The sequence below is a fragment of the Ambystoma mexicanum genome, chromosome 12, assembly GCF_040938575.1.
Source record: "Ambystoma mexicanum isolate Mex_15411 chromosome 12, UKY_AmexF1_1, whole genome shotgun sequence".
NCBI lineage: Eukaryota > Metazoa > Chordata > Amphibia > Caudata > Ambystomatidae > Ambystoma > Ambystoma mexicanum.
Window position 1 is genome coordinate 125,367,851 of NC_090936.1, and position 26,162 is coordinate 125,394,012.

General features: G+C 52.0%; 1 protein-coding gene across 1 annotated transcript in view; it reads right to left on the reverse strand.

Moving 5' to 3' along the window:
• The window catches only part of SHISAL1 (shisa like 1), a 798,077-nt gene extending 772,163 nt beyond the window's left edge, over positions 1–25,914 (reverse strand). The window contains exon 1 of the mRNA XM_069628146.1: positions 24,533–25,914. The gene's annotated coding sequence lies outside the window, so the exon portion shown is untranslated. The remainder of the gene's footprint in view (positions 1–24,532) is intronic.
• Positions 25,915–26,162: the final 248 nt, after the last annotated feature.

Sequence of the window (26,162 nt, forward strand, 5' to 3'; positions counted from 1 at the left end):
CACAACATCTAACTAGACACAACCTCATAAACACCTTTGTCCCGAAAAGTTCTCCAAATGCTCCTTAGAGGGTGATCTACAAGTAGAGAGACCACTCACTAAGGACCTCACACTAAGCTGGAACGTATTACATTCAGGACACAGAAGCTGATGAAACTGTTGCCAAAGAATTCTCAACAACTTCCCTTCACCCCCCTCACCCGAGTAATACTAATATCATCATAAGATAACTCTACCAAAATAAAATTTCAACCTGTACATTCTAGCACAGAGGGTCATAGAAAAAGTTAAAATAAAATCATGAAAAATTATACTAAATGCATTGATAAACGATTTGCATTCCTAAAATGGAACAGGAAAATGGAATCGCCTTCCCCCTTCTTTGGGGAAAGACGGGTACTATTTGAAATTCCAACAAGCATTGAAAACTGAACTGATTAAAATAGCTTTTCTTCTTTACGGGCCTACTCCTTTAATATGGAATCCTGGGTCTCTGCCTACACTTGGTCCAGTACCTAGTACCCAATTCAGAACAGGCCTAAATTGGGTACTAGGGAACTGCACGTATTATGTATCGTATCCTGATAGGTGCTCGTTATTTCTAAAAATAGTAATGTTACTTTAAGTTGCAGTGTCATACAAACACTTTTATCATGTATTGTAATTGGTTATTTATAGCGCACTTAATACCCAGAGGTTTCTAAGCACGGACCCGAGGATCAAACCAGTCTTGCTCCACGTCCTCTTGCTTCCAAGACGAGCGTGTTGCCCCTGAGCTATCCTCCCTTCAACTTGCTACGTTCTTCTGCTGCACCATTTACCCTTTAATAGGGCTACCTCTGCGCATCTGCCCTATTCCTCACTTTGCAATCTTTCATTTCACCTTTGGCACCACAATGAAGCTTGCCTACAAGGGGCTCCACACAAATTACTAACAAATAAAAAATAGTACAATATTATCCACTATACTCTGACGTACAGATTGCCAGGCGCACACAGCACATTCCCCAATTAAACTGCTGAACTCATTGCCACCACAGCTAAAGGCCACTCACTGACATTCTTCTTAGAGTATTTAACCAACACAGTGACACCAACCGGAAAAATAAAAGAAGCCCTACTCAATCTGATCACTATCGCACCCTCAACATAAGAGAGCTTATCGGTTGCACAACCAATTTGAAAGGAAACACATTAAGCAACCATGCAACCACCCCTTTCTACAGAAATCCCTTCCAACAGCATTTTTAGGCCCTCAACAACTTCCTTATCACATTTCTCAAACCTCTGCTCTTTACAAGGACCTCAAACCCACCCTTCCCTGAAATCAACATTCTCCTGGACACACTCGTCCGCACCGTAAACATTTCAGGTACTCAGATACTGCCTGAAGATATGTTCCTCAAAGATAAAACACTCAAATTCCTTGTACAAGTGAAGTGTCACGCAGCTAGCAATACATCTGCAATCACAAGCAAAAGCAGCACAAGCTTAACTTGATGACAATCTACTAAAACGATAAGCTCTCTTTTCAACAAGTGCGAAAACTCATCAAATCAGCAAAGGTCACATGCGATCCATTAGCTCGATCCGAAGCCTTTAGCAAGTGCCAAGATATATTCCAATCAGTTCAGGAATGCTACAGCTCCCTCCCAGAATACATCATCCATCATTAAAAAGTCTAATCTCCAAATGTACACAATCAGACAACATATAGACAATAGAAAAAAACAACCCCCGCTCTTCTGCCAATACCTCCAAAAACACACCTCTGCAGAATTCCTTTAAGAAACTCTCCCATCATAATCTCTTAATATCATCCCTCAAATGCATCATAGATAAGGACATCGTCCTATACACTAAAGTGAAATTCCTCTCTAGAGCTGCCTTCGCCTCCCTAGATTACATTTAGTTCCCGTCGTACATGGAGTTCCTGTTTGTTTTCATTCGCCTCCCTTTTCAACATAACACCAAAGTTGCAACAAAACAAGTTGAGGTCTCACTCCACATTACAGACAATGCTGATCCCCTACCTGCTGGAACTACTTGATTTCTCAACAAACTTTGATACAATGAGCCACTGGATATTGATAAATAGTACTAGGGTTCAGAGTTACTATTCTCCAATGTTTCCCCAACTCCCTCTCCAACTGCCAACAAACTGTCCAGATAGAAACAGCCAGAAGCCAATGGCCCTCATTACAAGGGGGGCGCAAAGGGATACCGGGCACCCGTAATGACACCGGTGCCGGTAATCCCTTTGCGCCCTATTCCGAGGTCCCTTCATGGGTCCTTCCCTTAACGCCTGGTTTTACCATGCGTTAAGGACGGGACCCGCAAAGGGATACCGGGGTCAATAACGGTACCGCAATTTGCGGTACCGTTATTGACGCCTTTCCATTAAGCCCTATGGGGGCTCAAATGGGAATGGGGAATGGCTTTACAAATGGAGACTTACCGGTCCCGCCAAGGTCGGACTGGACCAGTAAGTCCCAATACCACCAAGTCGGTGGCGGTACCGGTATTGGTGCGAGTCATGGCGCTTATAGCGCCATGACTAGCACCAACCTCGGAATGAGGGCCAATGTCTCTCTTTGCCACACAGAGGTCTCCACTGGTCCATCCTTCCTGCACCAATCATGTTCATACAGGAATGGAACCTGACTGCCTTTCTCAGCATCCATCAAACCTGTTCTCATCCCCACAGCTAACAAGAAAAAAAACAGCACAATGACAGGATTGCACCTCCAGATGTAGCTATTTGCCACAGCAATATTCAGGGGTTCCATCACTGATCGTAAAATGGGCCTGGGAAGAAAGGTTGCTAAGAAGACCCAGATTTTCCCTGGAGTTTATAAATTGAGAGCCATTGAACTGTGGAACAATTACCGCTATTAGAGGAATCCGGCATGAAGGACTCTACAAAAATATCATTTTAACCAATCTCCTCTTTTCACCTATTCCCATGTTGTTTTTTGACACGGAATGTAGATAAGACCCTTATCCTCTATTTCACTCTTCTGCTCCTTTGCTAGGGTTGTGCTCAACAAATTCCAGCTAGAAGTACAAATACACAGTGTGTCTACTTCCCTGTTGCACACGGTACACAATAACTGAATTGTGTGTGTGTATGTGTGTATGTGTATAGGGGGTTGATAATGTTGTGTAGTCTCGTGTAGAAAAGAAACAGTGTTCCACACCCCAACAGGGGGGAAAAAGATATTTTTGAAATGCTTTGCCACATGTGAGAGAAGCAACATCATTTACAGTATACAATGCCTGTGTGGCAAATATTACATTGGACAATCAACCAGAAAAGCAAAACTGCGTTGCAACGAACACTGTTCCATTGTTCGCACAGGTAACACCAGATCCCCAGTGACGTGGCATTTCCAAGAAGCTACACACCAGATATCCCAAATGAACTGTCAGGTGTTAGAAACAGTCAAAAGACTAGGGAAGGGGACAGCAACATTTCCAAACTTCTAGACCAGAGAGAAACATACTGGATAGAAAAGTTGAATTCCCTACACCCAAGGTGTATGAATAAGGAATGTCATGTTGATTGTTTTCTCTAAAAAGTAGAGTGTAATGATGGATACTAAGCCTTCAAAGGTAAGGGATACTCCATATACAAGACTTCACACACACACTATTTATCATTGTACAGAGCTTCTTGAAATGTGACAACATAAGGCCATCCAACTAAAAGCTCAGATAAATATTGTATTGGCTTGCACATACCACTTTACATGTAATCACCTGATAACTGACAAAAATGTTGGGAACTATTGTGTACCAGAGAATCTTAAATTGTATAAACACTTGGCATATATCCATTGTGTTATATATTGGGATGTTTGGTTGTTAACATGCACTCCTAGACATTGAATTTAATTGATACCAACATATAGGTGAATTGCACAGTGTGTCGGTATGTGATGACCCCTTGTGTATCCACAGAATTGCTCCACGGATATACACTGAAATACACGGTTGCTCCGTTTTTATGCACTTCTGCAATGTATAAGAATGTAGCCCAGATGTATATTGCTACCACACTTGACCATCACCCATGCATAGTCACTAGTTCTGTTATATATTATAATAACCTCCTTTCGAAGCGTAAAATTAGTCTATTAATGTATTTGGCTACTCCTTGCTTAATAACCACTGTATATGTACTCATTAATCCATGCAAAACCTCCACTCTATGTGTACGCTTTAAACTGTGAACATGTATAAAACTGTAATCGAGGAATACATCTCCAGCATACCACGTTAGACCATCACCCTTGCTTGATTGCCGTAATGCGCTTTGGAACAGTTAATGTAATCAACACAGATATCTAAGTGGGCACCTCACTGTAACATAACAATCTTCAATGCTTGAGTGCTCAAAAAAAGACATTAACATTCAATGCAATTGTGTCAAGCTTTTAAGTGAATACCTTATTGTGATAAAACAAACTGACCTTTTGTGGAATTCCGGAATTAGATCACGAATGTACAGAATTCTGCGTATCTTTGGCAAACACCCAGGTGACATGTTACATGTACACATGTAAACATGCCATTGAAATGTGGCTCTTGGGAACAAGTATGTACTAAAAACCCAATCAGTCTCCATGTGACACGTATTATTTGGTACTGTTAACCTGCCACACTACTGTGGTTCAGAGAATTCCGAATCTAACATACATTTCAAAATGTAAATAACACAAAATGGCGACCGGCGCTCCATGACCTCATCACACCGGACAGATAGAGGAAAGAGAAACACAGGTAAGACCTTTGAGGGAACACAAGGCATCAACTATCTAGTTGTAATTATTGAAATCCCTAACTCAACCTAACTGAAAGTTTTCACATATAGGTCACGAGGAGAGGTACTGCTGCAGGATAACACCCCACATCACCAGGTATGACCTATTCAACTACCAGTGTGCACATTCTACTGAATGTACAAAGTTACATAGAAAGGCATACAGGACTATAGGTAACTTACACTTTACACCCTAGGTCTCTAATGAAGACCCCCGGGTCTAAAAAGCAGACCAGAAAAGCACACCTGTCTATCAACTTGATAGAAGAAACAGAAGTTCATAGAGAAGTGAAGACACTACAGGCAGGTAATTAACATATGTGGAATTAGCAAATGCAACAATATGATAAGAATATCCTGAGCAACATTTTACTTACAATATGTATTTGACTATTCTATTGTAGAACTTGACCCTGAACACGGTCCGTCGGACCGAAATACATTGGACACCCTAGGGAAACCTCCTTTCTGGAATAAAACTTTGTTTTTTTTGTTGAAAAATCAGTTGACAGCTGTGAAAAAGATATATTTGTTTATATTATTTCATAACACAAGTGCTATTTAAGTAAAAAAAAGAAATTCTAATTTATATGCAAACCATATGTGATACACTCACACTAGGTCCTTCAAGATTTCTGGGGCATCCCAAACTAGACCTAATCCTTAGAACCTGTGTATGCACCTATTCTAAGGAGCAGATGCACTTGTGGGTGTCCACCGATGCCAACCCATGTGTCGGAACCTGTCTAAGGACCCATTTAAAGAAGGAGACTCACACATGGGCATCCACAGATGTATATAGGAATGTGTCACAACTTTTGGTCATGCATTTTTGCATGTGCGGGGACAGACATTGAGGTGTGGACTTACAGTATGAGAGTGCCTGCTCACCTCCTCTCCCAAAGGCATGTGTTCTCAGATGTCTAACACTGGAAATGTGGAGAGAAGGCAGAGATCAAGTGATCTGAGCAAGCAGAACAAGGTAGGAGTTGAAAAGCCAAGGCGAGAGGATAGAGCCCTGGGGAACACCACATGTGGGGAGAGTGGTGGAGGAGGAGAAGGAACCCAGGAGCACCTGGGAAGGCCGGTCAGTGAGAACAGAGGTCAACCAATCCAGTGCCCAGTCTGAGATATCCAGAGTGTCTTGGAGCCGCTTTATGAGGATAGAATGGTTGATTGTGTCAAAAGCAGAAGAGAGTCCAAGGAGAATGTGAACAGCAGGAGAGTTAGGGTCACGATTTGCAAGCAATTCTTCATGGGTGTTCAGGAGAGCAGTGTCCGTGGCTCTGGAATCCAGATTGATGGTCAAGTAAACAGCCAACGAGCTCGGTGTGTTTTGCCAATTTGGGGAAGACCAACTTCTCCCGGAGTTTCCCAAGGAAGTCTATAGCAGAGATAGGGCAGTAAATGGCCGGACTTGACTGGTCGACTGAAGACTTTTTTATGAGGGGGTGCACAAGGGAGTGCTTGAGTGAAGAGGGCAAAGAGCGAGATGATAGGGAGTGGTTGCAGAAGTCAGCAAGAGCCGGAGCGAGGGAGGAGATGTTGTCCTTAATGGTTCTATAAAACCAGGGAGAACCCTGTTTGCAGGAGACAGTCATAGAGCGGACTACTCTAGAGATCTCACCCTGCTGGTAGGTGAGAAGGCAGAGAAAGTGGCAGGGGTGGAAGAGAGGCTTACAGAGGCAGGGGCACAGGTTGAGGAATGGAAGCCGGGGTCAGAATGTCCTGAGTTTTAGAGGTGAAATGGGTGGTCAGTGAAGTACAGAGGGCCTGAGAACGAAGAGGTGAGGCAGAGACTGCCGATGGATTGGCTAGTTCCTTGCAGATTTTGAGGAGTTCGGCCATGTTTGAGGCTCCAGCGATACAAGCCTGGATGTGAGCCCTCTTCTTGGAGCAGACAGAGAGACAGTATTGCTTTTGGAATAGGCAGCAGGCCAGTTTGTCAGCGCATGAGCCAGAGGTCTGCCTCTTCTGTTCGGCAACCCTGCACTTACGTTTCAGAGCGGCTAGATCAGAATCGTATCAACTGTTACGCTTGGAGGCAGGTTTCAGGTGAAATCCTCATGACAGGGGCAAGAATTTCAAGATTGTTGGGGATAGCAAGATGAAGGTTGGCAAGGACAGAGTCGATGGAGTGTAAAGAGGAGGGATGAAGGTGGTAGCAAATGCATAAACTGACACTTCTTTCATCGGAAGGTTGACCGCGAAGGAGGCTGCCAGTGCTGGTGGAGGGCTCGGTTAGGGGGCAAGAGGTACCAATCTGAGGCGAGGGGAGAGTGATCAGACCAGGAGAGTGAGGTGGTGAGAGGGTTGGAGAGCGGGAGATCAGTGGGCATGAAGGCATCAAGAGTGTGACTGGCAGACTGGGTGGGGCCGGAGTAGAGAATAAAGAGGAAGTGAGAGGTATAGAGATCACGGAAGAGAGAGGGGGTAGAAACAGTGGAGTCAAAGTGGATGTTGAAGTCTGCAAGGAGGAGGAGTTTAGAGGTAGAGGTCAGAAGAGAGGAAGTGAAGTCAGCCCATTCCGAAAGAAACACAGAAACAGGGCCTAGGGGACTGTAGGCAGCGGCATGGGTGAGAGAGTCAGAGAGACACCAAGCTTACAAACAAGTCTTTCGAAGGAGGAGTAGGGCTGGGTGGGTATGATAGAGGTAGGGACCCACTCAGGGAAGATCAGGGTTACTCCAACAACAGGTCAGTTGGGCCGAGGCTTGGAGAGGGTCTAATAACCATGGGGGAGTTTTTTTTATAAAATGTGATGCAAATTGTGCATGTTAAATAATATGTATTCAGTAACACTGGCCAAACCTAACAGCTGCATGGTGAAATAACTCATCAAACTGGCAGACACTGGCCAAACCTAACAGCTGCATGGTGAAATAACTCATCAAACTGGCAGACACTGGCCAAACCTAACAGCTGCATGGTGAAATAACTCATCAAACTGGCAGACACTGGCCAAACCTAACAGCTGCATGGTGAAATAACTCATCAAACTGGCAGACACTGGCCAAACCTAACAGCTGCATGGTGAAATAACTCATCAAACTGGCAGACACTGGCCAAAAAAGTGGCCCACTTTGACACATAAAACTAGCCCACTCTAGCATTTTGCATTTTTGGTTCGGGCATTGCCTTATTTCCTTTGCCTTGTGCATGGATGTGGCTCACTAATTGGTAAGTGAAAGCTCTGTTCACCACGACTCTGTAGATCACCTCGCCTGACCTGGTAGTACAGAGAGAGGGGTAGCCGGTTCTCAATTTTTTTTTTATTTTTTATTTCCATATAGGCCAGTCCGAGACTGCCTCGCAACCACTGAATAAAGCATTCTTTCTTATGCATTATCCCTGCTCAGGGAGCCCCAGTCCTAATCAGAAATGGCTGATGGATGCTTAGCGTATGCTGTGAGGTAGCCTTAACTCGGTGAAGAACTAGACCTGGGGAGCACGTTGCTGCTGGCAGTTGCCATTCCCATCCTGGAACCTCTTTTCATTCAAAACTGCTCTTAAAAACGACCTCTTTCTGTGTGTAGTTGAGCAACGCCAGCAGTTCCGAAAAATGACAAAATGTACTGGGGGAACATGGGTGTGCAGGGTAGCAGTGGTGTGAGTAAGACTGGGTGGGGCGGCTAGGTGTCAAATAATGTGGGTGCCCTGAAGATCGGATGCTGGCTGCTTTGCATAAAAACAAATGCCTTTTGGGAACTAAGAATGACCACCAATTTGTCAAACATGCCTTTGATATTAAATCAATTCAAACGTGTATTACTTCTAAGCATGCAATGCACCCTGGGTATGGTGCTCGTTTCATCTGTCAGAATAGTCACCCTGACAGTAGAATGTAAAGTAGAAGACATGTATAGAGTTTTGACCCATTTCGTTGCTTGAGGTTGGGCTGCTCTGGTGAGTGAAGGACTTTCAGGTGCAGTTTGTAAAAACGCAGCTTGTAGTATGCATTGAGACTCCAAAGGCTCAACGTTCAAGAGACTCGCAGCACTAGGGGACAGGGAGTTTCCTCAACCTGGAGGGACTCGGCTCTCAGGTTGTGCAGCGCTCCGGAAAAGACGCTTTTTGCGGGAGCACAGCTCTATCTTGTTCCGGCCCAATTCCTTCTCTGAACACCAGTCAAGATTGGCACTATATATATAGGGTGACCAGATATTTAAGATGCAAAACGGGGATGTCCAACAACATAAAAGAATACCCCTCCTCATAGCTGGCCCACCTACCTTGCACCCTCCTTTCAAACCTCCGCCAAACCTCCCTCATCCAACCATATGTCCAGCAGTGCTCTTGCATGGTATCTGGTCATTGCATCGAATGCCTTACCAAAGAAAAAAATGCATCAAACGCATTTTTTTCAAAGGTAAAGGGTTTATTTTAATTATAATGGGTTTTAAAGGTTAAAAAAAAGCGGGCTGGGGTGAATACCCATTTAAAAAATTGAAAAAAATGCATTTGATGCTTGTTTTTCTATGGTAGGCATTTGATGTTCTTTTATTCGATGCAATGACTGTAAACACTCTTGCATATATATATTGCCTGCTTTGACCGTGGGTAGGAACATACCTAGTAGAAAAGTAAGCTTTTGCTCTGATACATATTACCGGGCTTGCTGTCCATTCGTTTGCTTCATGCGTCTCAGTGGCGTAATCCATTAACAATGAGGCTGGTATCTGTAAGGTTGGGGGTTCGAGCCCAACCCATCATGGCGAAATGCTCAGTGTAGTCTGATGTTTGTTTACTTTATGATTGTTGCCGACCCTGCCTTTCCCGGAAACCGAGACAGTCACCCTCACATTCCTCAAAAACCTTGACAGGGTTTTTGATTTAAAAAACTGTAAGGGGGGGGGTGACAGAGGGCCCAGTTCCGGGACTGTGATTGTAAATCCGGCACGTCTGTTCACCCTACGTATATCCTGATTGGCCCGCTGAGTTAAGGCTTTCATTTCAAGTTCTGTCCACTTGCCTCTCGCTCTGTCGATAATCGCAGCAGGCTGTGTTAGGTAGCGCGTGAAACTCAACGGCAACAGTGGGCGCTGTGAGATTTCGGAAGGTTAGACGCACTGTATTGTCTAGTTAGCCTGCAGTGGGATATGTGGGTTTCCTGAAACTCCTCATTGAACAGGTTATAAGGGTGTCGAGCAGTGCCTTATGTGGCACTGCAAAATGAGCCGGGGCTGACGGCAGAGGGGTCGCCTGGGCTTCTTAGGCCACGCCCGCTTAATCATCCCCGGGTTAATGGGCTGCAGACACCCCCACCAGGCAGTCCATTGTAGAGGGAGAGGGTGCTGATCTCTGCATCTATTACCTAAAAGGATGCCTGTTTAGGGGGACGGGGAGCAACCACATGTGTTCAGCCTTTATGGCGTTTCTACTCCTCGCCAGGCATTCTGACTGCTGCATTCTTAGCAAAAGGGATGCCTGACGAGGGGCAGCTGCACCATTAAGGCTGAAAAGGTCTTTCTGCTGGAAGGCAGAGGATCCCGGCTCCATGTGTGCAGGCAGCGTACCCATCTCCATATGTGCAGGCAAAGGATCCCTGCTCCAAGTGTGCAGGCAGTGTACCCATCTCCATATGTGCAGGCAGAGGATCCCTTCCCCAAGTGTGCAGGCAGAGGATCCCTGCTCCATGTGTGCAGGCAGTGTACCCATCTCCATAAGTGCAGGCAGAGGATCCCTTCTCCATGTGTGCAGGCAGTGTATCCATCTCCATATGTGCAGGCAGAGGATGCCTTCTCCATGTGCGCAGGCAGTGTACCCATCTCCAAGTGTGCAGGCAGGGGGTCCCTTCCCCATGTGGGCAGGCAGTGTACCCATCTCCAAGTGTGCAGGCAGGGGGTCCCTTCCCCATGTGCGCAGGCAGTGTACCCATCTCCAAGTGTGCAGGCAGGGGGTCCCTTCCCCTTGTGTGCATGCAGTGTACCCATCTCCAAATGTACAGGCAGGGGGTCCCTTCTCCATGTGTGCAGGCAGTGTACCCATCTCCATGGGCCTCATTACCGGGTAGGCGGTGAGCCATGGCGCTATTAGCGCCATGGCTCATGCCGGTAAAATACCGGCACCGCCTTGGCGGAAAGGGGATTTACCGCCCCATTCCAAGGTTGGAGGGGCGGTAAATCCCCTTTCCGCCATTGCCCTTCCCCATTCCCATTTCTGCCCCATAGGGCTCTATGGGAATGGGGAAGGCGCTAATTACGGCACCGCAATTTTGCGGTGCCGTAATTAGCTCCGAGGTCCCTTAGCGGGTTGGATTTTAACACCTGCAAAAAGCAGGCGTTAAATCCCCCAACCCGCAAAGGGACCTCGTAGTGAGGCGGTAGGGATTTACTGGTACCGGTATTTTACCGGTACCGGTAAATCCCTACCGCCATCCGTGTAATGAGGCCCAATGTATGTGCAGGCAGAGGATGCCTTCCCCATGTGTGCAGGCGATGTACCCATCTCCATATGTGCAGGCAGGGGGTCCCTTCCCCATGTGTGCAGGCAGTGTACCCATCTCCATATGTGCAGGCAGATGATCCCTTCTCCATGTGTACAGGCAGTGTACCCATCTCCATATGTGCAGGCAGGGGGTCCCTTCCCCATGTGTGCAGGCAGTGTACCCATCTCCATATGTGCAGGCAGAGGATCCCTTCTCCATGTACGCAGGCAGTGTACCCATCTCCAAGTGTGCAGGCAGAGGATCCCTTCTTCATGTGTGCAGGCAGAGGATTCCTGCTCCATGTTCGCAGGCAGTATACCCATCTCCATATGTGCAGGCAGATGATCCCTTCTCCATGTGTACAGGCAGAGGATCCCTGCTCCATGTGTGCAGGCAGTGTACCCATCTCCATATGTGCAGGCAGGGGGTCCCTTCCCCATGTGTGCAGGCAGTGTACCCATCTCTATATGTGCAGGCATAGGATCCCTTCCCCACCCATCTCCATATGTGCAGGCAGAGGTTCCCTTGCTCAGGCGTGCAGACAGAGGTTTTCTATTGCATGTGGGCAGAGGTTCTGTTCTCCATGTGTGCAGGCCTGAGTCCCCTCCGTTGTGTGTGCAGGCAGAAGTACCCAGCCGCGTGCGTGCAGGCAGAGAAGTCATTATCCACGTGTGCAGACAGTTTTGTATATATACATGCAGGCAGAGGATCCGTTCTCCATGTGTGATGTCAAGGGCTCCCTTCTTCAGGTCTACAGGTAAGAGTTTCTGTCCCTGCATGTACAGGTAGAGCTCTCGCCACACGTGTGTGCAGACACGGTTTCTCGTCCCAATGCGTGCAGGCAGAGGATCCCATATCCATGTGCGCAGGCATTGTACCCATCTCCATATGTGCAGACAGAGGATGCCTTCTCCATGTGCGCAGGCATTGTACCCATCTCCAAGTGTGCAGGCAGGGGGTCCCTTCCCCATGTGTGCAGGCAGTGTACCCATCTCCATATGTGCAGGCAGAGGATCCCTTCTTCATGTGTGCAGGCAGAGGATCCCTGCTCCATGTGCGCAGGCAGTATACCCATCCCCATATGTGCAGGCAGATGATCACTTCTCCATGTGTACAGGCAGAGGATCCCTGCTCCATGTGTGCAGGCAGTGTACCCATCTCCAAATGTGCAGGCAGGGGTTCCCTTCCCCATGTGTGCAGGCAGTGTACCCATCTCCATTTGTGCAGGCAGAGGATGCCTTCTCCATGTGTGCAGGCAGTGGATCCCTTCCCCATGTGTGCAGGCAGTGTACCCATCTCCATATGTACAGGCAGAGGATTCCTTCCCCATGTGTGCAGGCAGTGTACCCATCTCCATGTGTGCAGGCAGAGGATTCCTTCCCCATGTGTGCAAGCAGTGTATCCTTTCCCCATGTGTGAAGGCAGAGGATCCATTCGCCATGTGTGCAGGCAGTGGATCCCTTCTCCATGTGCGCAGGCAGCTTACCCATCTCTATATGTGCAGGCATAGGATCCCTTCCCCATGTGTGCAGGCAGTGTACCCATATCCATATGTGCAGGCAGAGGATCCCTTCTCCATGTGCGCAGGCAGTGTACCCATCTCTATATGTGCAGGCATAGGATCCCTTCCCCATGTGTGCAGGCAGTGTACCCATCTCTTTATGTGCAGGCAGAGGATCCCATCTCCATGTGCGCAGGCATTGTACCCATCTCCAAATGTGCAAGCAGGGGGTTCCTTCCCCATGTGTGCAGGCAGTGTACCCATCTCCATTTGTGCAGGCAGAGGATCCCTTCTCCATGCGTGCTGGCAGTGTACCCATCTCCAAGTGTGCAGGCAGGGGGTCCCTTCCCCATGTGTGCAGGCAGTGTACCCATCTCCAAGTGTGCAGGCAGGGGGTCCCTTCCCCATGTCTGCAGGCAGTGTAGCCATCTCCATGTGTGCAGGCAGAGGATCCCTTCCCCATGTGCGCAGGCAGTGGATCCCTTCCCCATGTGTGCAGGCAGGGTACCTATTTCCATATGTGCAGGCAGTGTACCCATCTCCATTTGTGCAGGCAGAGGATGCCTTCTCCATGTGCGCAGGCAGTGGATCCCTTCCCCATGTGTGCAGGCAGTGTACCCATCTCCAAGTGTGCAGGCAGGGGGTCCCTTCCCCAAGTGTGAAGGCAGTTTACCCATCTCCATATGTGCAGGCAGAGGATCCCTTATATATGTGTGCAGGCAGTGTACCTATCTCCAAATGTGCAGGCAGGGGGTCCCTTCCCCAAGTGTGCAGGCAGTGTACCCATCTCCATTTGTGCAGGCAGAGGATGCCTTCTCCATGTGCGCAGGCAGTGGATCCCTTCCCCATGTGTGCAGGCAGTGTACCCATCTCCATATGTGCAGACAGAGGATGCCTCCTCCATGTGCGCAGGCAGAGGATTCCTTCCCCATGTGTGCAGGCAGTGTACCCATCTCCATGTGCGCAGGCAGTGTACCCATCTCCATTTGTGCAGGCAGAGGATGCCTTCTCCATGTGCGCAGCCAGTGGATCCCATCTCCATGTGCGCAGGCAGTGTACCCATCTCCATTTGTGCAGGCAGAGGATTCCTTCCCCATGTGTGCAGGCAGGGGGTCCCTTCTCCATATATGCAGGCAGTGTACCCATCTACATATGTGCAGGCAGAGGATGCCTTCTCCATGTGCGCAGGCAGAGGATTCCTTCCCCATGTGTGCAGGCAGTGTACCCATCTCCATGTGCGCAGGCAGTGAACCCATCTCCATTTGTGCAGGCAGAGGACACCTTCCCCATGTGTGCAGGCAGGGGGTCCCTTCTCCATATGTGCAGGCAGTGTACCCATCTCCATGTGTGCAGGCATAGGATCCCTTCTCCATGTGCGCAGGCAGTGTACCCATCTCCATGTGTGCAGGCAGTGTACCCATCTCTATATGTGCAGACATAGGATCCCTTCTCCATGTGCGCAGGCAGTGTATCCATCTCCATGTGTGCAGGCAGTGTACCCTTCTCTATATGTGCAGGCATAGGATCCCTTCTCCATGTGCGCAGGCAGTGTACCCATCTCCATGTGTGCAGGCAGAGGATGCCTTCCCCATGTGTGCAGGCAGTGTACCCATCTCTATATGTGCAGACATAGGATCCCTTCTCCATGTGCGCAGGCAGTGTACCCATCTCCATGTGTGCAGGCAGTGTACCCTTCTCTATATGTGCAGGCATAGGATCCCTTCTCCATGTGCGCAGGCAGTGTACCCATCTCCATGTGTGCAGGCAGAGGATCCCTGCTCCATGTGTGCAGGCAGTGTACCCATCTCCATATGTGCAGGCAGGGGGTCCCTTCCCCATGTGTGCAGGCAGTGTACCCATCTCTATATGTGCAGGCATAGGATCCCTTCCCCACCCATCTCCATATGTGCAGGCAGAGGTTCCCTTGCTCAGGCGTGCAGACAGAGGTTTTCTATTGAATGTGGGCCGAGGTTCTGTTCTCCATGTGTGCAGGCCTGAGTCCCCTCCGTTGTGTGTGCAGGCAGAAGTACCCAGCCCCGTACGTGCAGGCAGAGAAGTCATTATCCACGTGTGCAGACAGTTTTGTATATATACATGCAGGCAGAGGATCCGTTCTCCATGTGTGATGTCAAGGGCTCCCTTCTTCAGGTCTACAGGTAAGAGTTTCTGTCCCTGCATGTACAGGTAGAGCTCTCGCCACACGTGTGTGCAGACACGGTTTCTCGTCCCAATTCGTGCAGGCAGAGGATCCCATCTCCATGTGCGCAGGCATTGTACCCATCTCCAAATGTGCAAGCAGGGGGTCCCTTCCCCATGTGTGCAGGCACTGTACCCATCTCCATTTGTGCAGGCAGAGGATCCCTTCTCCATGTGTGCAGGCAGTGTACCCATCTCCATATGCGCAGGCAGAGGATGCCTTCTCCATGTGCGCAGGCAGTGTACCCATCTCCATATGTACAGGCAGAGGATCCCTTCTCCATGTGTGCAGGCAGTGTACCCATCTCCAAGTGTGCAGGCAGGGGGTCCCTTCCCCATGTGTGCAGGCAGTGTACCCATCTCCAAGTGTGCAGGCAGGGGGTCCCTTCCCCATGTGTGAAGGCAGTGTACCCATCTCCATATGTGCAGGCAGAGGATCCCTTATCCATGTGCGCAGGCAGAGGATCCCTGCTCCATGTGTGCAAGCAGTGTACCCATCTCCATAAGTGCAGGCAGAGGATCCCTTCTCCATGTGTGCAGGCAGTGTACCCATCTCCAAATGTGCAGGCAGGGGGTCCCTTCCCCATGTGTGCAGGCAGTGTACCAATCTCCATTTGTGCAGGCAGTGTACCCATCTCCATATGTACAGGCAGAGGATTCCTTCCCCATGTGTGCAGGCAGTGTACCCATCTCCATGTGTGAAGGCAGAGGATCCCTTCTCCATGTGTGCAGGCAGGGGATCCCTTCTCCATGTGAGCAGGCAGTGTACCCATCCCTATATGTGCAGGCATAGGATCCCTTCCCCATGTGGGCAGGCAGTGTACCCATCTCTATATGTGCATGCAGAGGATCCCATCTCCATGTGCGCAGGCAGTGTACCCATCTCCATATGTGCAGGCAGAGGATCCCTTCTCCATGTGTCCAGGCAGTGTACCCATCTACAAGTGTGCAGGCAGGGGGTCCCTTCCCCATGTGTGCAGGCAGTGTACCCATCTCCATTTGTGCAGGCAGAGGATGCCTTCTCCATGTGCGCAGGCAGAGGATCCCTTCTCCATGTGTGCAGGCAGTGTACCCATCTACAAGTGTGCAGGCAGTGGGACCCTTCCCCATGTGTGCAGGCAGTGTACCCATCTCCATTTGTGCAGGCAGAGGATGCCTTCCCCATGTGTGCAGGCAGTGTACCCATCTCCATGTGCGCAGGCAGTGTGCCCATCTCCATTTGTGCAGGCAGTGGATCCCTTCCCCATGTGTGCAGGCAGTGTACCCATCTCCATGTGTGCAGGCATAGGATCCCTTCTCCATGTGCGCAGGCAGTGTACCCATCTCCATGTGCGCAGGCAGTGTACCCATCTACATATGTGCAGGCAGAGGATGCCTTCTCCATGTGCGCAGGCAGAGGATTCCTTCTCCATGTGCGCAGGCAGTGTACCCATCTCCATATGTGCAGGCAGAGGATGCCTTCTCCATGTGTGCAGGCAGTGTACCCATCTCCATGTGTGCAGGCAGAGGATGCCTTCTCCATGTGCGCAGGCAGCGGATCCCTTCTCCATGTGTGCAGCAGTGTACCCATCTCCATGTGTGCAGGCATAGGATCCCTTCTCCATGTGCGCAGGCAGTGTACCCATCTCCATGTGTGCAGGCAGTGTACCCATCTCTATATGTGCAGGCATAGGATCCCTTCTCCATGTGCGCAGGCAGTGTACCCATCTCCATGTGTGCAGGATGTGTACCCATCTCTATATGTGCAGGCATAGGATCCCTTCTCCATGTACGTGGGCAGTGTACCCATCTCCATGTGTGCAGGCAGAGGGTCCCTTCTCCATGTGCGCAGGCAGTGTACCTATCTCCAAGTGAGCAGGCAGTGGATCCCTTCCCCATGTGTGCAGGCAGTGTACCCATCTCCAAATGTGCAGGCAGGGGGTCCCTTCTCCATGTGCGCAGGCAGTGTACCCATCTCCAAATGTGCAGGCAGAGGATCCCTTCTCCATATGTGGCAGGCAGTGTACCCATCCCCAAATGTGCAGGCAGGGGGTCCCTTCTCCATGTGCGCAGGCAGTGTACCCATCTCCATATGTGCAGGCAGAGGATCCCTGCTCCATGTGTGCAGGCAGTGTACCCATCTCCAAATGTGCAGGCAGGGGGTCCCTTCCCCATGTGTGCAGGCAGTGTACCCATCTCCATATGTGCAGGCAGAGGATCCCTGCTCCATGTGTGCAGGCAGTGTACCCATCTCCAAGTGTGCAGGCAGGGGGTCCCTTCCCCATGTGTGCAGGCAGTGTACCCATCTCCATATGTGCAGGCAGAGAATCCCTACTCCATGTGTGCAGGCAGTGTACCCATCTCCAAATGTGCAGGCAGAGGATCCCTTCTCCATATGTGGCAGGCAGTGTACCCATCCCCAAATGTGCAGGCAGGGGGTCCCTTCTCCATGTGCGCAGGCAGTGTACCCATCTCCATATGTGCAGGCAGAGGATCCCTGCTCCATGTGTGCAGGCAGTGTACCCATCTCCAAATGTGCAGGCAGGGGGTCCCTTCCCCATGTGTGCAGGCAGTGTACCCATCTCCATATGTGCAGGCAGAGGATCCCTGCTCCATGTGTGCAGGCAGTGTACCCATCTCCAAGTGTGCAGGCAGGGGGTCCCTTCCCCATGTGTGCAGGCAGTGTACCCATCTCCAAGTGTGCAGGCAGTGGGTCCCTTCCCCATGTGTGCAGGCAGTGTACCCATCTCCATATGTGCAGGCAGGGGGTCCCTTCCCCATGTGTGCAGGCAGTGTAACCATCTCTATATGTGCAGGCATAGGATCCCTTCCCCATGTGTGCAGGTGTGTACCCATCTCCATATGTGCAGGCAGAGGATCCCTGCTCCATGTGTGCAGGCAGTGTACCCATCTCCATATGTGCAGCAGGGGGTCCCTTCCCCATATGTGCAGGCAGTGTACCCATCTCCAAGTGTGCAGGCAGGGGGTCCCTTCCCCATGTGTGCAGGCAGTGTACCCATCTCCAAATGTGCAGGCAGGGGGTCCCTTCCCCATGTGTGAAGGCAGTGTACCAATCTCCATATGTGCAGGCAGATGGTCCCTTCTCCATGTGTACAGGCAGAGGATCCCTGCTCCATGTGTGCAGGCAGTGTACCCATCTCCATATGTGCAGGCAGGGGGTCCCTTCCCCATGTGTGCAGGCAGTGTACCCATCTCTATATGTGCAGGCATAGGATCCCTTCCCCATGTGTGCAGGCAGTGTACCCATCTCCATATGTGCAGGCAGAGGATCCCTGCTCCATGTGTGCAGGCAGTGTACCCATCTCCATATGTGCAGCAGGGGGTCCCTTCCCCATATGTGCAGGCAGTGTACCCATCTCCAAGTGTGTAGGCAGGGGGTCCCTTCCCCATGTGTGCAGGCAGTGTACCCATCTCTATATGTGCAGGCATAGGATCCCTTCCCCATGTGTGCAGGCAGTGTACCCATCTCCATATGTGCAGGCAGGGGGTCCCTTCCCCATGTGTGCAGGCGGTGTACCCATCTCCAAGTGTGCAGGCAGGGGGTCCCTTCCCCATGTGTGCAGGCGGTGTACCCATCTCCAAGTGTGCAGGCAGGGGGTCCCTTCCCCATGTGTGCAGGCGGTGTACCCATCTTCATATGTGCAGGCAGAGGATCCCTACTCCATGTGTGCAGGCAGTGTACCCATCTGCATTTGTGCAGGCAGAGGATCCCTGCTCCATGTGTGCAGGCAGTGTACCCATCTCCATATGTGCAGGCAGGGGGTCCCTTCCCCATGTGTGCAGGCAGTGTACCCATCTCTATATGTGCAGGCATAGGATCCCTTCCCCATGTGTGCAGGCAGTGTACCCATCTCCATATGTGCAGGCAGAGGATCCCTGCTCCATGTGTGCAGGCAGTGTACCCATCTCCATATGTGCAGCAGGGGGTCCCTTCCCCATATGTGCAGGCAGTGTACCCATCTCCAAGTGTGTAGGCAGGGGGTCCCTTCCCCATGTGTGCAGGCAGTGTACCCATCTCTATATGTGCAGGCATAGGATCCCTTCCCCATGTGTGAAGGCAGTGTACCCATCTCCATATGTGCAGGCAGAGGATCCCTGCTCCATGTGTGCAGGCAGTGTACCCATCTCCATATGTGCAGCAGGGGGTCCCTTCCCCATATGTGCAGGCAGTGTACCCATCTCCAAGTGTGTAGGCAGGGGGTCACTTCCCCATGTGTGCAGGCAGTGTACTCATCTCCATATGTGCAGGCAGGGGGTCCCTTCACCATGTCTGCAGGCAGTGTACCCATCGCCAAGTGTGCAGGCAGGGGGTCCCTTCCCCATGTGTGCAGGCGGTGTACCCATCTCCAAGTGTGCAGGCAGGGGGTCCCTTCCCCATGTGTGCAGGCGGTGTACCCATCTCCAAGTGTGCAGGCAGGGGGTCCCTTCCCCATGTGTGCACGCGGTGTACCCATCTGCATTTGTGCAGGCAGAGGATCCCTTCTATGTGTGACAAGGCACAAGTAGCTATCCCTCTGAGTGCTGGCCGATGCGTCTTGCTCAAGTGTGCAGGCAGAGGTTCCCTTGCTCAGGCGTGCAGACAGAGGTTTTCTATTGAATGTGGGCCGAGGTTCTGTTCTCCATGTGTGCAGGCCTGAGTCCCCTCCGTTGTGTGTGCAGGCAGAAGTACCCAGCCGCGTGCGTGCAGGCAGAGAAGTCATTATCCACGTGTGCAGACAGTTTTGTATATATACATGCAGGCAGAGGATCCGTTCTCCATGTGTGATGTCAAGGGCTCCCTTCTTCAGGTCTACAGGTAAGAGTTTCTGTCCCTGCATGTACAGGTAGAGCTCTCGCCACACGTGTGTGCAGACACGGTTTCTCGTCCCAATGCGTGCAGGCAGAGGTTCCCTTCATGTCTGAAGGCAGGTGGTTACATCTCCATGCCTGCCGACTGCGGGGGGATAAGGGGGGGCGGGGGTTGCCCTATCCAAGTGTACCGACAGTAAGGGTTCCCCTCTTCAAGTGCACAGACAGAGGTTCTCCTCTCCAAGTTTACTGACAGAGGGGGGTTCCCCTATTCAAGTGTACCGACAGAGGTTCCCCTCTCCAGGTGTACTGACAGAGGGGGGGGGTGTATCTTCTCCTTGTGTACAGGTAAAGCGTCCAGACATGGGTTCCACTCTCCATGTGTGCAGCATACCCTTTCTCTGTGTGTGCAGTTGGAGGTGTCCTTGTTACTGTGTGTAGACGTCACCTGCTCCTTGTGTGCAGGCAGTGGAGGCTTTCGCCATGTGCACAGACAGGGCTTCTCTTGTACTTGTGCCCGGATCGAGGTTCGATTATTAAGGCTGCGGTTGAGCTATTAGTATCAACACAGATACATGTTCCAATATAATATGTACTGACATTGCTTCCACTCTCCATGCGTGCAGCATACAGCAGATTTCTTAAAGAGAGAGTAAGAGAGAGGGAGCGGGAGAGAGAGAGAGAGTGAGAGTGTGTGTGTGTGCAGGCAGACATGCTGTGCAGAAGTTGCCTGCTCCTTGTGTGCAGGGCAGTGCACCCCTTTGCCATGTGTGCAATTAAGGGCTATTCTGTGCTTGCGTGCACACAGCCTTCCTTCTTGTTATTATAATTATCACAGTCTCAGACACGCACGCGCACATGTCCCCTTTTTCTTAGTGTGCAGATCTTAACTGACCCGTGAGTGCAGAGAGGTGTCCCCTCCTTCGTGTGTACCGATAGAGGGTCCGTAGAGCGTGCTGACGTGGATCCCACTGCCCCCGTGTGCAGCATCGCCTCCCTTCTGTGTGTGTGTGTGGGCAGCGCGGCTGCTCTCCGTGTGCTCAGAGTTCCGAGGGAGGTTCCCTTTTCGCGCACACACTACCTGCACCTTGTGTTCAGGCAGAGGGTCCTCTCGCTACGTGTGCAGAAAGAGGTTCAGGCATTATTTGCAATAGTAATATTTCAGATACAGGTTTTTGGGGGGGTCCGCCCGGAGCACCGGGCGGGCCCCATGCTCATGTCGGGATCACCCGACGGGCTCCCTTGGGCGGCGCTCACGCCGCTGATGATGTAGTGGGGGTCACCACACTGCGCTCCAGATCACTGGAGGCACCCACCACACGACGGCCCGGCTCTGGGGGCTCCCAGGCCGGGGTCGCCACAACAGCCATGTTCACATGGCCTCCACACTCCTTGGGAGAGCGTTGCCCGGCAGGGGCACCGTCCTCGTGCTGGGCCCCGTCCTCGGGACTACAGCACACGGTATGGCGCCAGGGGGGCGTGGCACAGGACTACACCGGAGTCAGTTTAGTCTTGACTGACGAGCCGGAAGCAGCTTGTACCTTTTATTAACGTGGTCACATGGGAACCATGTGACCACAACATACACACTGGAAGATACCATGTCCCCATACAAGGGTAAATAAAGGGGTAGACCTGCACTCAAGTCCCTGATCCTTCAGGTATACTATACAAATATCCAAAATTGGATCAGTAGAATGGGATGACACTAGCTAAATTTCAATACATATCAAATTTGTATTCAGTAAATTCATCTTAATATCATAAAAAACGATAAAAGAACAATCAATTCGTACCATCAATCATAACCACATACAGGACTCATTCAGACATTCAAATCTAAAAACACCCAAGTGTTTAATACATCAATAAGCATTGGAAATATTGTTACACCAAATCTTTTCAATTATCACATCAGACAGTGACCCAGTCCATAATATCTGGTGTCGTTGTATATCTGGTGCCAAATTTGACCAGATATCTCTCACAGAAAAGCGTCGACACGTGTTTCGGTCGGAGACCTTCTTCAGGACGTAAGGCTTGGAGTAAATGCTCCGCCCTGTTCTCAACGTATATGGGCCCTTTCCATTCTGCTTGCGCTGTGGGCTGCTGGCACAATGACCCTGGTGCAGTGCTATGAGCCTTGCTGCCAGGCCACAGGGCATTCTGTCCTCTTTCCTCAGGGTACCCCTTGCTTGGCTACGTACATGTTCAAATGGACGATATGTTCCTCCTCACCGCCGCGGGCCCGGATTGCTTAGGCCACGTCCACTCCTTTGTTTTTATTGAGCCCGCTCCGGGCCTTTGTGAAGCCGCCTGCTCCGGTGGGATGGAGAAGGGGCAGCGCCTCCTCATCGCGGCACCGCTGCCATGCTTTGTCTCCGACGGGTGGTGGGGCGGGCACCTCACCATTGTTATTTAATTTGCGGGCCACGTTGGAGTGGGCCCGCCTCAATCATAATTATTTTATTTATTTTTGTTTCACCGCGGCAGGCCTGTTCTTGATGGGCTGCCGCAAGCTTAACATTTTGCTGGGTTTTTTTTTCGCGCGGGCCCATTTGTTGTTGGGCCCGCCTCCCATGGGGCTGCGTCAGCTGTTTGGCAGCCCCACTGTATTTCGGCTCCAGCACAGCGCGTGTGGCGTGTGGAGGAGGGGCAGGCAGTCCACCTCCTTGTTGCGGTCACCGTTGCTTCTTCATTTCGTTTTTTTGCGGGCCCAGTTGTTGTTGGGCCGGCCCTATCTGTGGCGGCCAAGGCGGGTGGGCTGGTTATTTCCTTGCGGCTCCGGCCACCAGCAATTCTTCGTGTGGCCTCTCTCTTTTTTTCACGTTGCGGCTGACGCCGCAGAGCAGTCCACCTCAGATGGGAGAGGGGGGCAGCCGCTCAGGCAGCCGACGCCGCAGATCCTCCTCCACACGGGGGGGGCAGCAGCTGCTCTTCCCAGGGCCACCTCATTTCTTCGTTGTGGGGCAGCCTCCGACTTGTTCTGTCTCCCGCGGGGGCGGGGCGGGCAGCTCGTGCGGGCCCAGTTGGAGTTGGGCACGCCTCATTTTTTCACTGCGGCGATGTTAGCCGCTCTTCACTTCCGCGGCTACGGATGGGGGAGGGACAGCGCCTCCTCCTTGCAGTGCAGATGCCGCATTTTCTTTTACTTTCACTGGAGGGGAGCAGGGGGGGCAGCAGCTCACGCGGCCAATGCCACAAATCCTCCTTCACACGGGGGGAGGGCAGCCGCTCCTCTTCCCGGGGCCACATCTTTTCTTCCACGTGGCGCAGCCGCCGACTTGTTCTGTCTCCCGCGGGGGACAGGGCGGGCAGCTCGCCAACCTTTCTTCTTTGCGGGCCCAGTTGGAGATGGGCCCGCCTCACCATTTCTTCTTCAGGGCACGCGGGGCCCCTTTCCTTATCGCCACTGATGGGGGGTCCGGGCCCCATGCTCATGTCAGGATCACCTAACGGGCTCACTTGGGCGGCGCTCACGCTGCTGATGATGCAGTGGGGGTCACCACACTGCGCTCCAGATCACTGGAGGTACACACGTGACTGGGGGCACCCAGCACATGACGGCCCCGGCTCTGGGAGCACCCAGGCCGGGGTTGCCACAACAGCCATGTTCACATGGCCTCCACACTCCTTGGGACGGCGTTGCCCGGCAGGGGCACCGTCCTCATCCTGGGCCCCGTCCTCGGGCCTACAGCACGCGGTATGGCACCAGGGGGGCGCGGCACAGGAACGACACCGGAGTCAGTTTAGTCCTGACTGACGAGCTGGAAGCAGCTCGTACCTTTTATTAACGTGGTCACATGGGGAACCATGTGATCACAACATGTGACCACAACATACACACTGGAAGATACCATGTCCCCATACAGGGGTGACGTGCAACACAGGTTATGTTCTAATGTGCGCAGACAAGAGCCACTGTCCACAACACTGTTTCCCATCAGGGTGTGTCCAAACATGGGGACGCCGCCCGTAGGGGGCAGGCGTTGCTTCCCTTCGCCATGTGCAGAGGGAGGGGGCGGGGCTCCTACTTGGGCACAGATAGCGGGTTCATATACAATGTGCCCGTCTCCATGATCGATTATCGCCGTGCGCAGAAGTTCTCTACCACTTGTGCGCAGGTACCACACGCCGACGTGTGTGTACATCGGGGGCTGTTGCATATTGTGAGCAGCAGAAGTTCCGGTCCCTGAAACTGTGTGCGCCTGTTTGAGGTTCCCGTCCTCGCGTGTGCAGCACAGGTTCCGTTCCTGGGGTGTACTCGCGGATAAGTGTTCCGCCTGTGCAGCATGCCGTTCCCACGTACCTGCCTGCGAACCGGGCGGCTTTTGCCACGCAATCATGACTTAAATCTCTTTTCCATGCGTTCAGGTGGAGGCTTCATGTCCTGCGATATCTGCGCTCGCGGATTCCGTCTCCCGCGTCCGCACATTCGAGGTTCTCTCGCCTATGCGTAAGGTCCAGGAGTCTAGACTATTACGCGTGCAGACGGGGGTTCCCGTTTACGCGCACGGGACATGGTTCTCGGCTGGATCTCCGCGCGCATCTTCCGCGCTTTTATGAAAAGCACCCCTTCCGCTCTCACTTGAAGGCTATTTCTAGCCTATTAAGTTACTGACTGGTTGCTGTCACTTCAAGTCTACTTTCACACACGTACACTGTTTTTTACGAAACCATCACAACAAAAGTCGTCACTCTTTTAAAAGGCGTGCAGCAAAACTGCCCGTAGCGCAGCAGCTGCACGAGTCTATTATAGTGTAGACGAGTGTTGCGCTCAAAACCGCACCCTTACCTGCGTCTCTGCGGTGGGAGATGGCCTTTCCACGGCTCCGCCAGGGAAAGCATCGTAGGTCAGAAGCACCACACAGCTCAGCCTCTCTCCCGCCACAACCGGCGTGACTGGTCCCTCCACAGCACGGCAGCGAGTTTCCTTCACGCCGAGGGAGTCAGGCGAGTCCACACCGTGAATGACAGGCGATTCAAGGCCCCCCCTCAGCCACGCCACAAGATCCCGGTCCGAGTCAGGTCCTCAACTCCTCGAGCGTCGGCTTTCTCCACACCACGAGTGCCAGGCTCCCTCTGCACGAGAGAAGCGGTGGTTCTTCCAAAACAGGAGACTCCGCCCGTCACACCACAGTCGGGCTCCTACACAGTACGGACGCCAGGCGGCTGCACATGTCGAATGCGATCTCTCCACGGTGCGCTCGGGTTCCACACACCACGGGCCAGGTCGCTGCACGCCGTCCGAGTCCCAGTCGTCCGCATGAACATTCCGCTGTCGGTCAAAGCGGTAATGGCCTGCCACACGCCCAGGCAGCCTGGTCACTCGCCACGCACCAAGCGGCGTCCAGTCCCTCTCCACCAGGCAGGCGAGTCCCTTCACTCGCGAAGAACGCCCCCGCCCTCCACACTAGAAGGAGGCACCCCCGTGAGAGTCCCGTTTCGCATTAAAGAGTTGCAGCCCCCCCCTCAACCAGGAAAAGAGTAACACTCATCACAGTGAAGGAGACAAGTGTTTCCCGTGCTCAAGTCCGAGTCATGCCCACGAAGCCGGCAGGTGCCACATCCTCCAGCCACTCGTGGGCAGGTGCCTCAACCTCGGCGCTCCAGCAGCGCGAGCTGGGCACAGGATCACAACCGCAAGGTTAAGAAAGAGTCCTTTAGTTCACACCCAATTCCAGTGTGGTCGCTGCAGTGTGTGGGCACAGCACGGCGGACACGGTAGGGGAGAGCGCGGTGTGGCAAAGGGCCGTGTGTTAGAGAAAGCCCTCCCGGCCCCCAGTTTCTCACAGTCAATAACTCCTGGGGGGGGGGGTGGGGGTTGGCACGCAGTGGTTGTCCGCGTCTGGTTGGCCCCCGCCTGACAGGGCGGGTGGTCTGTGTGTTCCCCGCGCCTCTTATGCCATGAAAAAGTGATGCTTTCGGCGTCCGACGCGTCTTCCCAAACTCAGCGCTACTGCGTGAGCAGCGGAATGGCGTGGCGCAGGCAGCTCGCGCAGTTGCAATCCGTCGTTGCCTGCGCCTGGAGCCCTACAGCTGGTGCGCCTACCCCGCCTTGGCAGTGACTTGCTTTCGGCTGTCTCTTTGCCACATCCCGAGAGACAGCTCTCCCAGCCGCCCCGTACTTCCCCCAGCCGCTGGCAGCCTCCCTCGTGTCCTTCACGCCATGGGAACGGCGCTTCCTGCTGCCAGCACCAACCACCTCCTGCCCGGGCGGGCACCAACCCTGTTCCACCCTCTGCCGGGTTACAAGACGAACTCCTGCCCTGTACAGCCCCCCATCCTCCCAGAAGGACTCACTTTGCCCCCGTTATTACCCCTCAAGACCAACCCTTGTGCTGCACACATTCTCACATACTCCCCAAAAAAACGCACTCTGTCACCTTTGCAGATGTCCCCACTGGCGCTAACATTGCAACCAC